We start from the raw sequence: 17864 nt of genomic DNA on the forward strand, positions 1-17864 counted from the left end.
TAACAAGTCATTGGCAAGAGAGAACTGCTATCCGCATACTCTCCTAAAAAGGCTTTCACCAGTGCAGACTGGGTTACTCTGGACATCTTTAGGCTGTGCCTACAACTAGAGATGTTAAAATCTGGGTGACCATACTAAAATCTCTTATGCTCTCATGTTCAGCATTCCACTCCGTAATCCAGAAACTTGCACCACTGGATGAGGAAAGTGGTTAAGAGTCAGTCATTAGGTAGCACCTGTTGCAATAGCCATAGCACCATCTCTCATCAGCAGGTGGTATCTTCTTTCTTCACTGCACTCATGCCAGGTCTCACTTCAGCTGGGCAACAAGGAGAAAAGGGAGAGTCTCTTGAATCTTATGTGTGTTCCTTATTTTTACTCGATTCAAGACAGTAAATTTTAGAAACAAATAACTGTATATATTCATCCTATCACTTTCTTTTTCTGCACAAACTTAGTAATAATCCCAATAATACAAATGACAACACTTAATAGGTGCTAAAGGAAAATAATAAACTCCTAAAACAATAAAAATAAGTCCTTTAGTTGCAAGAAAAACAAAAACAAAGCTTTACTGTTCAGTCTCAAAGTTTTGTTGCAATTGTAGACGGTGACCTGGTGGTAGATGAGCCCGCAACAGTCATTTGGTTCCCTGTGGTAGCTGATGAGAAGAAGGTCCTGATGCTGTTAATTATATGGATCCATATTGGGCAATGATATTTGGCTATGGGCCTTCCTTGTGAGGTTTTAATGAAAACCTGTCTCTTTCACGAGTAATTTCTCCATGACAACGATGACCCTCACGCCTTGGTCTAGTTGAGGGAGGTCATCTTTTCTCTGGAGAGACACAGGAATGGAAGGCTTCAACAAATGTTAAAAGAGGTTTGTGCAGAAGTGCAAATAGTTCAAATCAGATGGGGTCAAAATAGCAAAATCAGTTAAAACACACCAACCATCTTCATTATTTGCAATGTAGGCCTCATACTTGTTCAGGCCACAGGTCAGGTCAGCCTCTGCATAACTTCTTGGAAGCTTTTTATTAGTAACATTATTAGTATCCCTTGCATCTTTCCCAATCTGTGTAGTGTCCATCTTATCCTTGTCACGGGACTGTTCACAGTGTTATCATTAACACAATATAAGTTTCTCATTACAGGTACATTTTCTCATTTACCCAAACAAATCTGTTTACCCTTAACATGCATGAATTTTACTTCCAAATCTTTCAGCCCCTTCATAGCTTTACTGCATACAACTTAAAATATAACTTTAACCCTCTGACATTGTGACATTCCTAAATTAAGCAACTGTACACAGGAAGTGTAACAAGCAAACAATAACATCTCTAACAAAAATAAAACAAGGAACTGAATCTAGAATCAGAATATAAAAATAATCTTTTCTAGAGCCAAACACAAATCTTTATTTTTTTTTTCCAAAAGACCTCTATCAGCAGTCAGTGGTACAATTCTCTGTTATCTTTTCCTGTCACTAAAGCAGGAAACTATAACCTGAAATCTAAACTGACAATATGGGGAATAAACAAAAGGTTTAATTTAAGATACCATCTCTTTTCTAGAACAGCAACATAGAACAAAATAACTTGATGGTACATCTGTACCATTCATTACTTACACGTTTCAGAGGCCATTTAAAAACAAATGGTTTCGTGTGAGCCCCCCTCCCCCTGACACTTCTTCCCCATTCCTTAATGCAATCAAGGAAAGAGGAAAAAGGACTTCCTCAAATCTAATGCAAGTTAGAATTTAATCAGGCTGGAACAAATGGCAACATACACTCCATTAGCAGATTTAAAACTAGACAGAAAGTTCACAAGTACAAAATACTATAACAAATAGAACTGGATCAAATTAGTACTTTCATGCAGTAAATAGAAAAAAATACAATTACAGGTTGCATAATCCCAATTAATGAAGCTTAAATGACAAAAGAGATAGAAGACCTTTTTCTCGTCAAGCAATTCCCTGTTAAAGCGATCTCTGCAATTTTGCAAATCTCTCTAGCTCGTATCAGCCCTAGAAACAAAACAAAACCTTGTTTGTCAGAGACAAGCAGATGCAATGAACAATACACAATATTTGCAACTCAAATTTACCACACACATCCACTCACATGCAAATACAATATTCTAAATTTGAGGTTCTAGATGCAATCCTATGTTGCTATGGTAGAAACAGAGGTTTAATTAGAAGAATTTTACAGCACCCATAAACCAGGTGGTTTTCCACCCAGCAGTTCATTAGAACCAACTAAAATTTGTAAACTTTTTAAATTCAGTTTGGGTTCTGCTCTATATAAATCAGCATAAGCATTCACAGAAATAAACCCTCTTTTCCTCTCTTTAACCATAACTGAATCTATCTGCAAAGCAAAGCATTCAATAACTGATTCATGTCTACCTGTGTAGGATTGTGTGATAATTCAAATTTTCTGTTTTCTTTTTGTTTTGGTCCCACCATTGAAGCACCAGACAGAACAGCACTGATTAAGTGGGAGCATTAGTTGCTATATAGCTTCAAAACTTTGTGATTTTGTGATGTATGTTAGACAGTGTGTTGGATACTTATTGGATTTTTTTCTGTTTGTTATGATTTAAGTTTGTATGTAGATTAACACTGATACAAGGTATAGCTCTCCGACACAAACTTGTGAGTAGGCGTGTCTTGTCATTTGGGAGATGTTTTTATTATTGTTAATCTTCCATTTATGCCTTTTGTTTATCTTTGGTTTAAAGAGAGTGTTGCATTTCATGTCCATACCGTTTACTTCCAGGACACGACAGTCATCAAATGTTTTGCTGCGCTATTTACAGGTAGCATAGTTGCTATCTTTTCGTACACTTCTTCCGCATGGGGCTGCACAGATGTTCTTCAGTTCTGGTTCACATACACAGCTTAGATATCTTTGATAGATAAAATTTGCACTTGGTGTGACTTACATTTACATTTTCTGTTTGAACTTCAATTTTGCTTTTGTCATGTTGTTTTAGGCTTTCCATATATAACTTCAGGATACACCTTTTTATTTTTATTGTAATAGCTTCTCTTTTATCCAGTGCACACCTTTGGGGCTCAGTATTTCAAATCTTGTTCTCATTTGTTACAGTTTTATGCTCTGATATATCTTTTCACAATTTCATGATTCATTTTTTTTCTATCCTCATGAGGGCCCCTGATGAAGGCATGGACTTCATGCCATCCTAGTTCTTTGCCTTGGTACCTTCTACTCTTTTTGACTGATTTTGTTGTGGAGGGTTTGTTTTTCCTTTTTGTGTAGCTTGGATTTTCTCTCCTAACTTTAGTTCCTTCCTCAGACCAAACTTAGATATTATCCTATATCTCTCTTGTGTGGACCAAACTGAGGTGACAGTCAAAGTGGTTCCCACCAGTGGTTCATTCAGATACTGGGTTCTGAAATCCCCAGGTACCCAATATGTATATCCTCGGCTCTTCTGGCTATGAGTCCGAGGTCTATACAAGGAAATAAGACACAACACCACCAAGTGTACTTGCAAGTTAGTTAGCTTAGGGAGGTCAGTGTCACAGCTATAAAGTCCAGCAGCCTTGCTCGACTGACTTCTGAGTTCCCTTCTAAGCTGACTTTTTATTAGCAATAATCAAGCATGACTGCACATTCCGTACATGATTACAAATTTGGTGAACAATATACTTTCCTTTCTCACACTCTTCTTGCAACATTTACAGCCCACCTTATCTTCTTTGGCTAGACTACATACACATTTCTTCCCCATGACTTGTTTCACAAGGTCCTGTATAGTACATTCAGGTTCAGTAAATACAGCTAACAGATAATATTCACAACTTATTCCCTTCCAAGGTTACAGCTCTCATCAAAACAGTTTAATAATTCTTCTTTATATGACTGACCGAAACCCTCCATTTCTCTTTGGTCTCCTACTGTATATTCCTTCCTATGCTAGGCCTCTTACAAGAGCTAGGCCTGTTACAAAAGCCTTTACACTGCTCTGTTTGGTTCTCACAAGTTAGCCTAATAAGTTGCCATCTTGGCAACATACAGTGCTTTCTCAGGGACTGAGGAATGACACCAAGGATGCAAGTTTGGCTCGAGCTGAGTATGCCTTTCATATAATGTGAATATAACCTTGGGAGGTGCTGAGAGACTGAAGATACAGTGAACCTAAGATGGCCAGAATGTCTCAGTCTTGGGGAAAGAGGACACATGGGTATTGTAATATGTATTTTTGCTCTGTGACTAACTGCACGCAGAACAGATAGCTAATTAGCCAATGGCCACCGACTGTGCACACACATCAGGAGAGACTGATAGAATACAAGAACAATCCATATGTGGCATAGGCTACTTTCTGCTTTGCTGCTTTTGGTTTAGGGGAAATCACATGATTTGGGAGAAAACGAAACTTACAAAGGGTATATATGTGATAGCTAAGCAGTCTGTTATTCAGGATTTGCGTCTTGCTTTGCTGTATGACAACTTGCTCCAGAGAGAACAATTATTTTGTATTTTGGCTTTGTGATCATACCAATAAAGATTTTTACTGGTTGCGCCTATACCCAAGTCTGATTCTCTCTCTTTTCTCCCTCCCAAGGGACAGGGAAATACATACTACCAAAACAAATTCTCTACTTTTCCTTGATCCCCTACTGAACCTCTTCCATACATGCATGCAGATCCACACTTACATGTGCTCTACAGGTGGTGTTTCCTGTGTCGGCCAGCCCAGCCACCAATCTGTACCAACTTCCATAAAAGCCTTGCCATGGGGTAGGCTCCCACATCTGGGGTTCTCTGGCTACCACTGCACTGAAGAGTTCCTGTTGCCTTCTCCCTCTGTTCCCCCCTCCCACCCCAATCTCAGTAACCTTAAAATCAATCCCAGGCAGGAAGCCCTACAGGGATCCTGCCTGGACTCAAAGGACCCTGCACCAGATTTCTCAAAGAGGGAAGGGAAGAATACAACCCACCACTGGCTTAGACGATCCAGAGAACAACTTAAGACTCCAGGCACCCCTGCAAGTCAGCCTGCCCCACCAGAACCTCCTTAGCCTGTCTCAAACATCTTCCACCTGCTAGTGACAGAATAATATTGATGGCTTCCTGAATGCACCAGCATATATGATCTAAGTCGAGCAGATTTGTTCCATCTTTGCCTGCTGGCAGGAAAGCAAATCCTACTGGTTTGGCACAGATGAAAAGTAAATGGAATTCATTCAAAAGGAAAGACAGGAGAGTACTGGTGTGCCTCAATTATCAGTCCTGGAACCGATTCTGTTCAGTATTTTTATGAGCAATTTTGCCAAAGGATTAGAAGGAAAAGATTGTGTCATCTGCAAAAAGGTAAAGATCTGCAATAGAGTGAACACCTTGGAAGGAGAAAACATGAGAAATGATCTACCAAACTTGGAAGGCTGATCTAATTCTTTCCAGTTAAGTTTTAATGTGAAGAAATGCAGACTGATGCACTAGTTCAATGCACTACATGCAATAAGGGTGAGAGGTTGATGTGCACAGACCAGGACAGAAACATCAGGGAGATACTGTCATGAGGATCTCAAGGTTGCAAAATAAATGTGACAAGATAGTGGCCAAAGCCAGAAGGCTACTGCACAGAGAGGGGTACAACCAAAGAAAAGAAAAGAAAAAAAAAAGGATCATCTGATAATGTTCTTGTATAGGTGATTGTTGAGGCTTCACTTGGAGTATTATATTCACTTTTGGAGACCGTATCATACTAAGGATATAGAAAGACTAGAAGATGTTCAGAGGAAATTCACCAAAAAGGTATGGGGTCTGTGCCAGAAGGCATAAAAAGAGAGACTTGAAGACCTAAATACGCATACCCTAGAATAAAAGGAGGGACAGAGGAGATATACTTTAATGATATTAATGAATCTTTTCCAAAGGGGATGTTCTAGAACTAAAAGGACATTTATTTATTTACCGCTGATTCACCCAAGGTGGTGTGCAGTAGGTACAGTTTAAGATAAAACATAATTTAAACAGCATAAATAGTAAAATAACCAAGAATAAACAAATATAATAAATGAGGTAAGCTTGAAAAAAGTAAATTGAAACCCAATAACAAAACTATCGTGAAACAGTATAAAAATATGCATATTTAACAGCACTGGAATTCAAATACAAGAGATATAATACAGTGTTAGCATAATACTAATGATACACCTAATAAACATGCATTAGAACATTCAATTAACATATGAAGCTAAAGATTTTCTACTATATGGTTTACCATATAGCTGAGGGACCAACAGCAGATATATGATGGGAACAAAATGCGTGGTACAGAATCAGTTGGGATAATTTGATGATTAGTTAAAATCAAGGCAAGTTCGTTGTATAGTTAAAGAAAGATAAGTTACGGTATGTGTAGCAAGCTGGTCCAGGTGCAGAATGAATGTATAGTCAGTCACACTATGTATTAAAGGCTTGAGAAAAGAGCCAGTCTTTCACCTGCTTCCTAAAGTAAAGGTAGTCTCAAGTTATGTAGCCCCTCTGGGAGTAAATTCTAGAGCATGGGGGCTACTCCTGAGAAGACTCTCTCGTTGGCAGGTATCACGTCGTACAATTTCTTTTGACAAAGGTACCGATAGATAGTGATGATCCTTGAGAGGACCTTAGAGATCTTAAAGGTGTGTAAAGGGCTAACTTATCCTGTAAGTACTCTGGCCCATTTTGTCTGAGGACCTTGAAAACCAAACAGAGTTTTAAATTTAGCCCTGTAAAGTACTGATAGCCACTGCAGCATTTGCAGGAAGGGTGTGATGTGGTCATGCCACTTGAAGCCTTCTATCGGTCGTGCTGCAGCAATCTGAATTAGTTGGAGCGGATACAAACTTTTTGGTTTGGCCAGCGTACAGGGCATTACAGTAGTCTAGTCATGATGTTATCACGGCACGGACCACTGTGGTCAAACTTGTCTTTTCAATATATGGTGAGATATTTCATAGCCTGCCATATATGAGAGAGACAATTTTTGAAGGATGTTTGAAATTTGTGGGATCAGATTGAAAGATGAATCTAGCAGTATCCCAAGATTCCTGTGACTTTAGGAGGGTGTTCATATTTCCCAAAAGGTATTTTAAGTCGGGTATTTATCCACTTGTGTTTGGTACACAAATAATCTCTGTTTTATTTGGGTTCAGGCAAAGTTTGTTGTTGTTTGCCCATTCCTGAGTTGGGGTTAGGCAGGCAGGCAGACATGAGAATAAGCTGCACAGAGACATATAAAAGCAACATCATTAAATACTTTTCACAGAAAAAGTGGTAGATGCCCAAATGCCTTCATTGTGGAGATGGTAGACACAAAGCTGTGATGGAGTTCAAAAAGATGTGTTTAATCAGAGGGGCCCCACAGGGCAAGTAGATTAGGAGCAGTTCTACACAGAGCAAAAATTAAATGGCTTTCAAAATAAGGCTTGGGGGGAGGGTAACCTGCCCAGATCAGCAGTTACAACCCTAACCCCCTTACTACGCAGACTAGATGGGCCATGCTGGTCTTTATCTGCCATCATTTACTAGCTCACTATAGCCTGAGGCTTTTGTGCAATAAAGCAAATGACTAATTCAATACTTCTCTGCTGGCACAAAACAAAGTAGAGTTGAGTTGAATGACCAGTATCTAATCTAGACATTACCCATTTCTTCGCACATTGGTTCAAGGCTACTTACATATTAAGAGACCATTATAGACTACTGAGAGAGATTATAGAAATAAATCTGCCAGATTTAACAAGCTTAATTTTAATCTTGATATAATTCAATTTAACAAATAATTTTGTCCTAACAAATTTTTAAAAATACATAAAAAAAAATTTACAAGCACCTACCATAAGAACAGTATGAAAGATGGCAATCGAATGTGCAGAGGTAAATCATTCCAGATACTTTGCTTGGAAAGAAAATGAACTGTCCCAAATCCATTTATAAATGAGTGTCCTTCACTGAAAGGAAGCTAAACAAACATGAGATCCAATAATGGGTCTACAATATTTACCGTGGAAAAACCCAAACTCCTCCACTGCTATTCTAATCACAATTTTAAAGACCCATTTGATTTTCAATGTAGGAACCTGTGCACTTCTTTGAATCCAGGTTCAAAAGCAAATACCTTTGTTACTGCTGTATTCAAATGAGAGAGCGAATCTTTGTGCTAAACTCCATTTGTACAGGGCAGCCACAATAACACAGAAAACTGTGCACAGAAGCTTCCTGCACTTTATTACATCAGCCTCTGTCTAGGGGTGGGGGGGGTGGGGGGGAAGCTAAGGGTATGTTTACTAAGGCGCTCTAGCATTTTAAACGCACCTTTAAAGTTAAGAAGCGTTAAACACTAACGCGCCAATACATTCCTATGGGTGCATTAGTGTTTAACGTGCATTAAAAACACTAACACTATAGTGTGCCTTAGCAAACACAGCTATTAGTAAATTAAACCCATAGTGAACGAACGGCACTGCCAATAAAAGCACCAGTACCAAGCAACTATTTTGTAAAATATATGGAGAAAGAAGATTTACACATATTGAAAAAATGCAAGAAGGGAAAAATGGCAGAAAGATAAAACAATTGCCCCAATAGCATTGTGTGCCACCAGCTTAACTAAACTTTCAAGTGCACCTTGAATTTTGATTGCATATTATTATTATTTGTTGCATTTGTATCCCACATTTTCCCACCTATTTGTAGGCTCAATGTGACTTACATAGTACCGTGATGGCGAGTGCCAATTCCGGTATGAGAAATACAGAGTGGTAGTTGGTTTAAGTACATGAGTTACAGAATGAATTAAGTGGTTAAAAGGAGAAATTAAGTGTCCTAATTTGGTAGAAGTTTCGTTGTGTTGCATGATTCGGATATTTAGGTTGGATCATTATGGTGTATGAATACCAAAGCAGGTTCTCTTTAGTATAATCCATGTATTAAGATTAGTATTATTAGTAAATCTGAGTCACTGAGATATTATCCAAAATATCCCAGCTCATGAGTGAGGTTCATTCATGTGATATAAGCAAAATTAATCAATTTGGAAATGACCAGCTAGAAACATCTTTGCTGATGATCCTGTGTAGCTAATGAGACAACTTCAGTGAATCACAAACAACTACAATGCAAAATTGTACTGGAGTGATCAAAAGCCCACAGAGATGATATCCCTAAGACCACAATCATAGTTATGTTACACAACTTATTCTGCTAACAATAAAGCAGAAAAAAAGGTTACCTTTAGGTAGATGGGGTTAAAGCCTACAATATGTATGACTAAATTAGTATCTGGGGCAACAAGGCATTTAAAAAAAAAAATAATGTATCTCAATTCACAGAGACTAAGAACTCATAATAAAGTACACAAATCACACTAGCAAGAATTCACTGAATATATCTAATTTAACACAAAAACCTGTATACACCGGGCCCTGTTTACTAAGATGCGCTAGCGTTTTCAGTGTGCGCTAAGCGCTAGAGACATCCATATATTCCTATTGGTGTCTCTAGTGTTAGTGTGCACTAATTTTTAGCATGCCTACACCTTGGCTTAGTAAACAGTGTCCCTAAAGAATTAATTAAAAAGAGGAAAGACCTCAAAACGTTATGGCTCAGACTCAAAGCAGAACAACTATCCATGTTTGTTACTATCAATACTAACTAGTCAAACTTTCACAAGAACATTTTTTGTTGGACATCAGATCCCTTTTACAGAATGGCAGTAAGCACGAGCTACCACTGGCCCAACGTGGCCACTGGCAGTAGCCCCGCCCTGAGAGCGTGCCATTTCAGGAGGAAAAAGAAAACCCCCAGAAATGGCTTGTGCAGCATTAACACAGTGGTAATCGGGCTTTGCCGTGCGTTGCCCCTTATCACCACCTCAATAGTTGGTGGTAAGGGCTCCCCGTCGCACGGCCATGCGGTAAGAGTTCTCTTACTGCATGGCCACTGGGAGCTTTCTTACCTGTAGGTTAAAAAAAGGCCCAGGCACATGGGAAAAATGGTTCTCGCCGCCAATGCAGGGCCCCTGTGTTTTGAAACTGAGAGACAATCTGATGTGCTAAGCAACCTGATTTTGCGTGCATATAAGGAACCTCGACCATGACGCAGGGATTCAAAACATGGTATTATGTCAGGAGGTTGCCTGTGCTTTTGGAGTTTCCAAAGATAAGTGAAATATAAGATTTCAATTTGATATATTTATAAAAGATAAAAAATTATAAAGATAAAAAAAAGACTTTGGTGAAAGGCTGGCTAATGAAAATGACTTATTGAGCCCCGTCTTTTGACAATCATTTTTTCTCTAAAGGTAGATAGGTTTAGGTACTAGGAATAATTCTGGACTCTTCATTGAATACAGAATTTCAAATTAATATGTTAAAAAGATGTTTTTTAAACTTAAGCAGTTATGGTCTGCTCTTGTTTTCATACTGATCACTTCAGAGTTCTACTATTTGTTACAAAAGACACTGCATCACATACACCACAAAACTACTATCTCAAGATAAGAAAGACTTCAATACAAATTCCCAGTCCACAAGGTTCCCAAATCACTTCTATTGGATGGCCACATTGCAGCAACTACACTGACCACACCAGTAATACCCTATTAACTAGTGACAATTCTTGCATCTTACCCCTTGAAACCGTTGGAATTACAAAAGCAGTGGATTTATCTCCTGAAAACTCAAGTTCCTTCAGCTCTCAAAGAGACTGAATGGCGTGCCTTTTTTAACAAACTGAAGGATGAAGTCAGACGAATTTGGAAATGCAACTGAAGTGACCGTGGTTGCACAATTCGTATGCGAGGGAGAGTGGTTTGGTAAAGAACGTTTTGATAAGATTTTATTACTTTTTTTTGTTATAATAGTAAATGTAGCTATATAAGTAATGCAGTTTTAATGATATCTATAGGTTGATTTGGAAAAAGAATTAAGAAGCTGATTAGATTTTAACTCCTTTTAATTATTTTAGGTATATGCTGGTTTTTATATTAATTCAAATATTTTTCAATAAATGCTTGCTAGTGTGGTTTTTATAATTTGTATTTTAACATAAAAATAAAAGGAACAGCCCTCCTCTACATAGCAGCAAAGAACCCTGCCTCAGAATGTGCTAATCCCACAGGGACCATTGCACAAAACAGGTCTTACAGTAAAGTGCATTAACTATTAGTCAATGACCCCCTTAAATTTAAAAATGGAGTAAATAAATTTATTTATTGCATTTGTATCCCACATTTTCCCACCTCTTTGCAGGCTCAATGTGGCTCATGAATAGTGGAAATATATAAGAAAATATACATTTAGTATTGCATAAGGATCTTGGTTAACATGATAGTGATAAAGCAGGATAGTAGAATAACAATCAAATATCGTAAGGCAAGTCTGGATATATGTGTAGGAGTTCACATTTGTTGATCTTTGTGGTATGCCGTGTTAAAGAGATAGATCTTCAATAGTTTGCGGAAGTTAGTTAGTTCATAGATCGTTTTTAAGTTGCGCGGCAGAGCGTTCCACAATTGTGTGCTCAAGTAGGAAAAGGATGACGCATGGGTTAGTTTGTATTTTAGACCTTTACAGTTGGGGATGTGAAGATTGAGGAATGTGCGGGATGATTTATTAGCGTTCCTGGGTGGTAAGTCTATCAGGTCTGACATGTAGGCTGGGGCATCTCCTAACCTAATGGATAGTGCAGTAGGCTGAGAACCAGAAAAGGCCAGTTCACATCCTACAGCAACTTGTGACCTTGGGCAAGTCACTTAACCCTCAGGTACAAACAGATTGTGAGCCCTCCAAGGAGGGGGAAACACCAGAAGTACTTGATTATAAAGAGATGGGAAAGGGAAATGGGACTTGATATACAGCCTGTGGTTTTTGCAATTACATTCAAAGCAGTTTACATAGTATATACAGGTACTTATTTGTACCTGGGGTAAAGGAGGGTTAATTGACTTGTCCAGAGTCACAAGGAGCTGCAGTAGGAATCAAACCCAGTTCCCCAGGATCAAGGTCCTCTGCACTAACCACTAGGCTAATTCTCCACTCCTAAACTCTGCTTGAGAGACAACTGGAAAAGGAACTGAACTAAATCCAAATCAAATAAAATCTTTGACCAGCAGTCTTATGATCCAGCACTACTAAACATAATGCTGGAAATTTTACTGAAGAAAAATACCCCCCCCCCCTTCCCAAATACTAGTCATTCTGCTATGGAGGGAATTTGCTTATAAGTTACTGGCAAAAAAAATCAGCCAGGATTTTCATGGCTTGTTTACCCTTGGTTCACTTTTGTTTAAACTTTAAAAAACCAACAACAACCAGAGCCAGGTAAGAACAGAAATAAAGTTTTCTATGGTTTCTGTCACCCTCAAAGGGTTCCTATCTCAGTCTCAGGTCAGCTAAGTGGCAGTGTTGTATGCTACTCCGCAAACAATCAGTATTCAGTTCACGAGCCTGGCTTCACCCTCTTCAGTGGGTGAGGGGGCTAGATAAGGGATACTGGTTAAGCGACCCTAGCAAGGGTGTCACATCAATGACTAATTTAAATAGGGGCTAGAATAATAAAATGGAGGGAGCACATCCTACTCGGCTGCCCTCACACGCTGAACACCCCTCTTCACACACATTTAGGGATCAGTCTCCCCTCCCCGCGGTCTGCCATCTCTTATTCTCTCTTTCGCTCTCCCTGGTACAGCATATGTCCTCCCTGCCCGCGATCCGGCAGCGCTCCCTCAAACCCCACCCATCAAACTCATACCTTAGATCACCCACCACCACCAGACCCACAGCTTTCCTTCTTTGGAATCCCGTCCTCTCTGACACAACTTCTCTTCCTCCGATACATCCCGCCTTACCGGAAATAGGAAGTTACGTCGAGGAGCGTAGCACCAAGGAGTTAATGGCATGACGTCAAAACGTTGAAGCCGTCTCCCTTCCCTGTCGCTGACATATTGGCCAGAACAAAACAGTAGCGATCGTGTGAGGTTTTGCAGTCTCTCTGTTAGGAGGGGTTAGGGAGTTTTCGAGGGGTCTGTGCGGGGAGGGGGGAGGAGGGTTATATTCAAAATGTATTTGTCAGTGTTCCAGAGCTTGCTTTGTTATTTGCAGTGCTGTATTGTGGATTTCAGTGCTGCGTTATATGCCTTTAGTTTTTCTTATGATGACAACAAAGATATTTCTATATAAGAAAGAAAGAAATAAAAGCACAGACCCCCCCCCCCCCAACTCCCCTTACATCCACCCTCCGATCCCCTCCTATCAGAGAGAATTCAAAACGGAGGAGGTTTAATAAAACCTGACACGTTTGCTATTGTTTTCAATAGCAACAGCAGTTGTTTTGTTCTGGCCAGTATGGCAGCAAGGTCCATCCACTGCCTTCAGCCCAGATAATGGTCGAGAGTCCTCAGATAGGCCATGCTGGCTCCTGTCATTAACCCTCCTTGGGTAGAATGCTGGGGACGGGGTTTGCAGGAATCCTGTGAGGATGGAAGCAGTTCCTGCGGGGTTCCTGTGGGAGCGTACAAGTCTCTCAAGGAGGTTTAACCTTGGAGCCTGTCAGTGACCACCTACCTGCCCAGGGTTGAGGTCACTAAACCCACGTGCCAGCAGATCGGGTGATGACCTCTGATGTCGCTGGTCCCAAGGAGGCTGGAGAAAGTAATATTTGTGAGTGACCTTGCCGAAGGGTCAGAAGGTAAAGTTTGCCTATTTGCGGATGATACTAAGATCTGTAACACAGAGTGGACACCCCGGAGGGAGTGGAAAACATGAAAAAGGATCTGCAGAAGCTAGAAGAATGGTCTAAGGTTTGGCAATTAAAATTCAATGCCAAGAAATGCAAAGTGATGCACTTACTACTACTACTACTATTTAACATTTCTAGAGCACTACAAAGTGTACGCAGCGCTGTACAAACACAGAAGAAAGACACTTAGGGAATAGAAATCCACGGGAGACGTATGTGTTAGGCGAGAGTCTGATAGGTACGGACGGGGAGAGGGATCTTGGGGTGATAGTATCTGAGGATTTGAAGGCGACGAAACAGTGTGACAAGGCGGTGGCTGTATCTAGAAGGTTGTTGGGGTGTATAGAGAGAGGTGTGACCAGCAGAAGAAAGGGAGTGTTGATGCCCCTGTATAAGTCGTTGAGGCCCCATTTGGAGTATTGTGTTCAGTTTTGGAGGCCGTATCTTGCTAAGGATGTAAAAAGAATCGAAGCGGTGCAAAGAAAAGCTACGAGAATGGTATGGGATTTGCGTTACAAGACGTATGAGGAGAGACTTGCTGACCTGAATATGTATACCCTGGAGGAAAGGAGAAACAGGGGTGATATGATACAGACGTTCAAATATTTGAAAGGTATTAATCCGCAAATGAACCTTTTCCGGAGATACGAAGGTGGTAGAACGAGAGGACATGAAATGAGATTGAAGGGGGGCAGACTCAAGAAAAATGTGATAACGGTAACGGAATTCAAACATGCGCGGGATAAACATAAAGGAATCCTGTTCAGAAGAAATGGATCCTCAGGAGCTTAGCCGAGATTGGATAACAGAGCCGGTAGTGGGAGGTGGGGCTGGTGGTTGGGAGGCAGGGTGTCTTGCTCCGCCAAAGGTTGAACAGGTTACGGGTGTGAGCTCTTGGATCCAACCGGAGACGGCGGAGTAAACCCCTCCTTCTCCAGAGGACAGCCGACTCACCCCCACTCTTCGCCTGGGAAGGCCGCCGTTCCCTGGAAGTTGAGCCTCCAGGTGCGGGCAGCCTACAGGGCTTCGGGAACAGGGGGCGGACAGGCTTCTGGGAGAAGCAATCAAGGAGAGTCAGTGGCAGGCAGAGGTCGAGACAGGCAGCGGTCCAGGAGAGTCAGTAGCAGGCAGTGGTCGAGACAGGCAGCGGTCCAGGAGAGTCAGTAGCAGGCAGAGGTCGAGACAGGCAGCGGTCCAGGAGAGTCAGTAGCAGGCAGTGGTCGAGACAGGCAGCGGTCCAGGAGAGTCAGTAGCAGGCAGAGGTCGAGACAGGCAGCGGTCAAGGAGAGTCAGTAGCAGGCAGTGGTCGAGACAGGCAGCGGTCCAGGAGAGTCAGTAGCAGGCAGAGGTCGAGACAGGCAGCGGTCCAGGAGTCAGTAGCAGGCAGAGGTCGAGACAGGCAGCGGTCCAGGAGAGTCAGTAGCAGGCAGTGGTCGAGACAGGCAGCGGTCCAGGAGAGTCAGTAGCAGGCAGAGGTCGAGACAGGCAGCGGTCCAGGAGAGTCAGTAGCAGGCAGTGGTCGAGACAGGCAGCGGTCCAGGAGAGTCAGTAGCAGGCAGTGGTCGAGACAGGCAAAGTCTGATAGCAAGGTACAGAGTTCCATCCAACGATGCGGAGCTCTCGGGAACGAGAAGCCGAAGCACTGGCCAAGAGGAGTGGTGCTCCTTAAGTAGGCCTTCCCATTAGCGTGGGGCCCCAGCTGGTGCTTCCTGCGGATGAGCCTTTCCGTATCCAATCCAAGATGACGCCAGCCACCGCTTCCCCTGCTTGGCCCCGCAACCGGAAGAGAAGCCGGCTATCCACCGCCGGCGCCATGTTGCCGAGGTTCCATAGCAGAACTGGAAAGCCGGCCACCGGCGGGAACAACCGGCGATCCTCTGCCGCCGGACTAAGGTAATGGTCGCCTTTCCCTTCTGGTTGGCGATGGCCGGCCACCGGGGGACCCGCGGCGAAGGCCGGCCATCCCTGGCCGCCCCGGGTCCCACGGTCCACCGGCGCCAGCGGCGAGCAGGCGCGCGTTGGTCCCGGCGGAAGATGGGACAGTATCCCCCCCGGAAGACCCCCTTCCTGCCCGGGGACCGGGTTTCTGTGGATAGCGTAGATGAAATTCCTGTACTAGGTCCGGAGCGTGTACATTGGAATCCGGCTCCCATGAGTTATCCTCTGGGCCAAAATGTTTCCAAGAGATGAGGTAATACAGTCTCCCTCTTTTCCACTTGGAATCCACAATCTCCTGAACCTCAAACTCAGGATCTGGTTCAGAATCCGGAATCACGGATGCCTCCCCTTGTGGATGCCAGCAGGACTTCTGAAATGGTTTCAGGAGGGACACGTGGAATGCATTATGTACCCGCAGAGACCGGGGTAGGCGAAGCCGGTAGGTGACAGTTCCAATCCGTTCCTGAATAGAGAAGGGTTCGATGAAGCGTGGCGCTAGCCGTCGAGATGGCAGCTGGAGCCGCAGGTGCTTGGTGCTTAGCCAGACCTTCTGTCCCGGTTGGAATACAGGAGTGGGGCGGCGGCGGCGGTCCGCGTATAGTTTGTACTTGGCAGCCGCCCTCCGCAGCTGCTCGCGGACCACTTTCCAGGTGTCCTGCATACTGTTCAGGACCTGCTGTACCTGAGGAATATCTGGTTCCGAGGAGATAGCCGGAGGTAGCCGGGGGTGCCGGCCGAACACCACAGAGAATGGAGACTGCTGAGAGGCTGAGTGTAGGCTATTATTGTAGGCAAATTCTGCCCAAGGAAGGAGTGCCACCCAGTTGTCCTGGCGGTTGTTCACAAAAGCTCGGAGGAACCCCTTCAGGGTTTGGTTAATACGTTCCACCATCCCGTTAGTCTGAGGATGGTAGGCCGAGGAGAAATGGGCCTTGACTCCTAAGGCGGCACATAACGCCTTCCAAAACCGGGAGGTGAATTGGGTCCCCCGGTCGCTAATGATCCGTACGGGGAGCCCATGCAGGCGGAAGATATGCTGGACGAAGCAGGTGGCCAGCGTGGCTGCCGAGGGAAGTCCCTTCAGGGGAATGAAGTGGGCCATTCTGGAGAACCGGTCCACTACCACCCAAATAACCGTATGCCCCTGGGAGCGAGGTAAATCGGTGATGAAGTCCATGGAGAGCTCCTCCCAGGGGCCTTGTGGTACCGGCAAGGGCTGGAGTTCCCCCCACGGCCGCCCTACCGTTGACTTGGTCCGGGCGCAAACGGGGCAGGAGGACACAAATTGAAGCATGTCCTGTGCCATCCGTGGCCAGTGGTACTGTCGTGCGAGTAAGTGCAACGTTTTATGGAACCCAAAATGCCCCGCGAACGCTGACGAGTGGGCCCTGTGCATCGCTCTCCTTCGGTCTTGGCGAGGTACCAGCGTTCTGGTAGGTACTAGGGCCGTAGGCATGGCTGGCAGACATTCCGGGTTCAACATAGGCTGCGAGTCCTCAGGCTCCTCGGGGACCTCGAACGCCCGGGAGAGGGCGTCGGCAAGAATGTTCTTTTCCGCGGGCCGGAACATTAGGCGAAACTGGAATCGGGCAAAAAATAAGGACCACCGAGCCTGTCGTGGATTGAGCCTCTTGGCTCCTTGGAGATACAACAGGTTCTTGTGGTCGGTTATTACTGTGAAAATATGTTCGGCGCCCTCCAACAGATGCCTCCATTCTTGCAGGGCCAACTTGAGGGCCAGGAGCTCCCGATCCCCCACAGTGTAGTTCCTTTCGGCGGGGGAGAACTTCCGTGAGAAGAAGAAGCACGGCAGTCGTTTCCCTGCGGACGTGATTTGAGAGAGAATGGCCCCGGCCCCCACGGCCGAAGCGTCCACCTCCACTACGAAAGGTTTGCTCGGGTCTGGACTTCGGAGGATGGGAGCCGACAGGAACGCCCTCTTTAGAGCAACAAACGCCTCCACCGCCGGGGCTGGCCAGTGCTGTACATCCGCTCCCTTCCGGGTGAGAGCAGTCAAGGGCGCCGTGACCAGGGAGTAGTGCTCGATGAACTGGCGATAATAGTTGGCAAAGCCCAAGAATCTTTGTAGGGCCTTCAAGTTCTGCGGCTGCGGCCAGTCTCGAATCGCTTTCACCTTGTCCGGGTCCATTTGGAAC

The 17864-nt window shown here is 43.6% G+C and overlaps 1 protein-coding gene across 2 annotated transcripts in view; it reads right to left on the bottom strand.

Annotated features, from left to right (window-relative positions):
• The window catches only part of ZNF770 (zinc finger protein 770), a 49404-nt gene extending 36542 nt beyond the window's left edge, over positions 1–12862 (bottom strand). The window contains exons 1-2 of one of the 2 annotated variants that reach the window (XM_030214335.1): positions 12784–12837; positions 7869–7993 (exon numbers count right to left, since the gene is read on the bottom strand). The gene's annotated coding sequence lies outside the window, so the exon portion shown is untranslated. Of the gene's footprint in view, positions 1–7868; positions 7994–12783 lie in introns of both variants that reach the window. The other variant, XM_030214334.1, reaches the window with a different exon arrangement.
• Between the last annotated feature and the right edge of the window lie 5002 nt (positions 12863–17864).

This window comes from Microcaecilia unicolor, chromosome 9 (genome assembly GCF_901765095.1).
Source record: "Microcaecilia unicolor chromosome 9, aMicUni1.1, whole genome shotgun sequence".
NCBI lineage: Eukaryota > Metazoa > Chordata > Amphibia > Gymnophiona > Siphonopidae > Microcaecilia > Microcaecilia unicolor.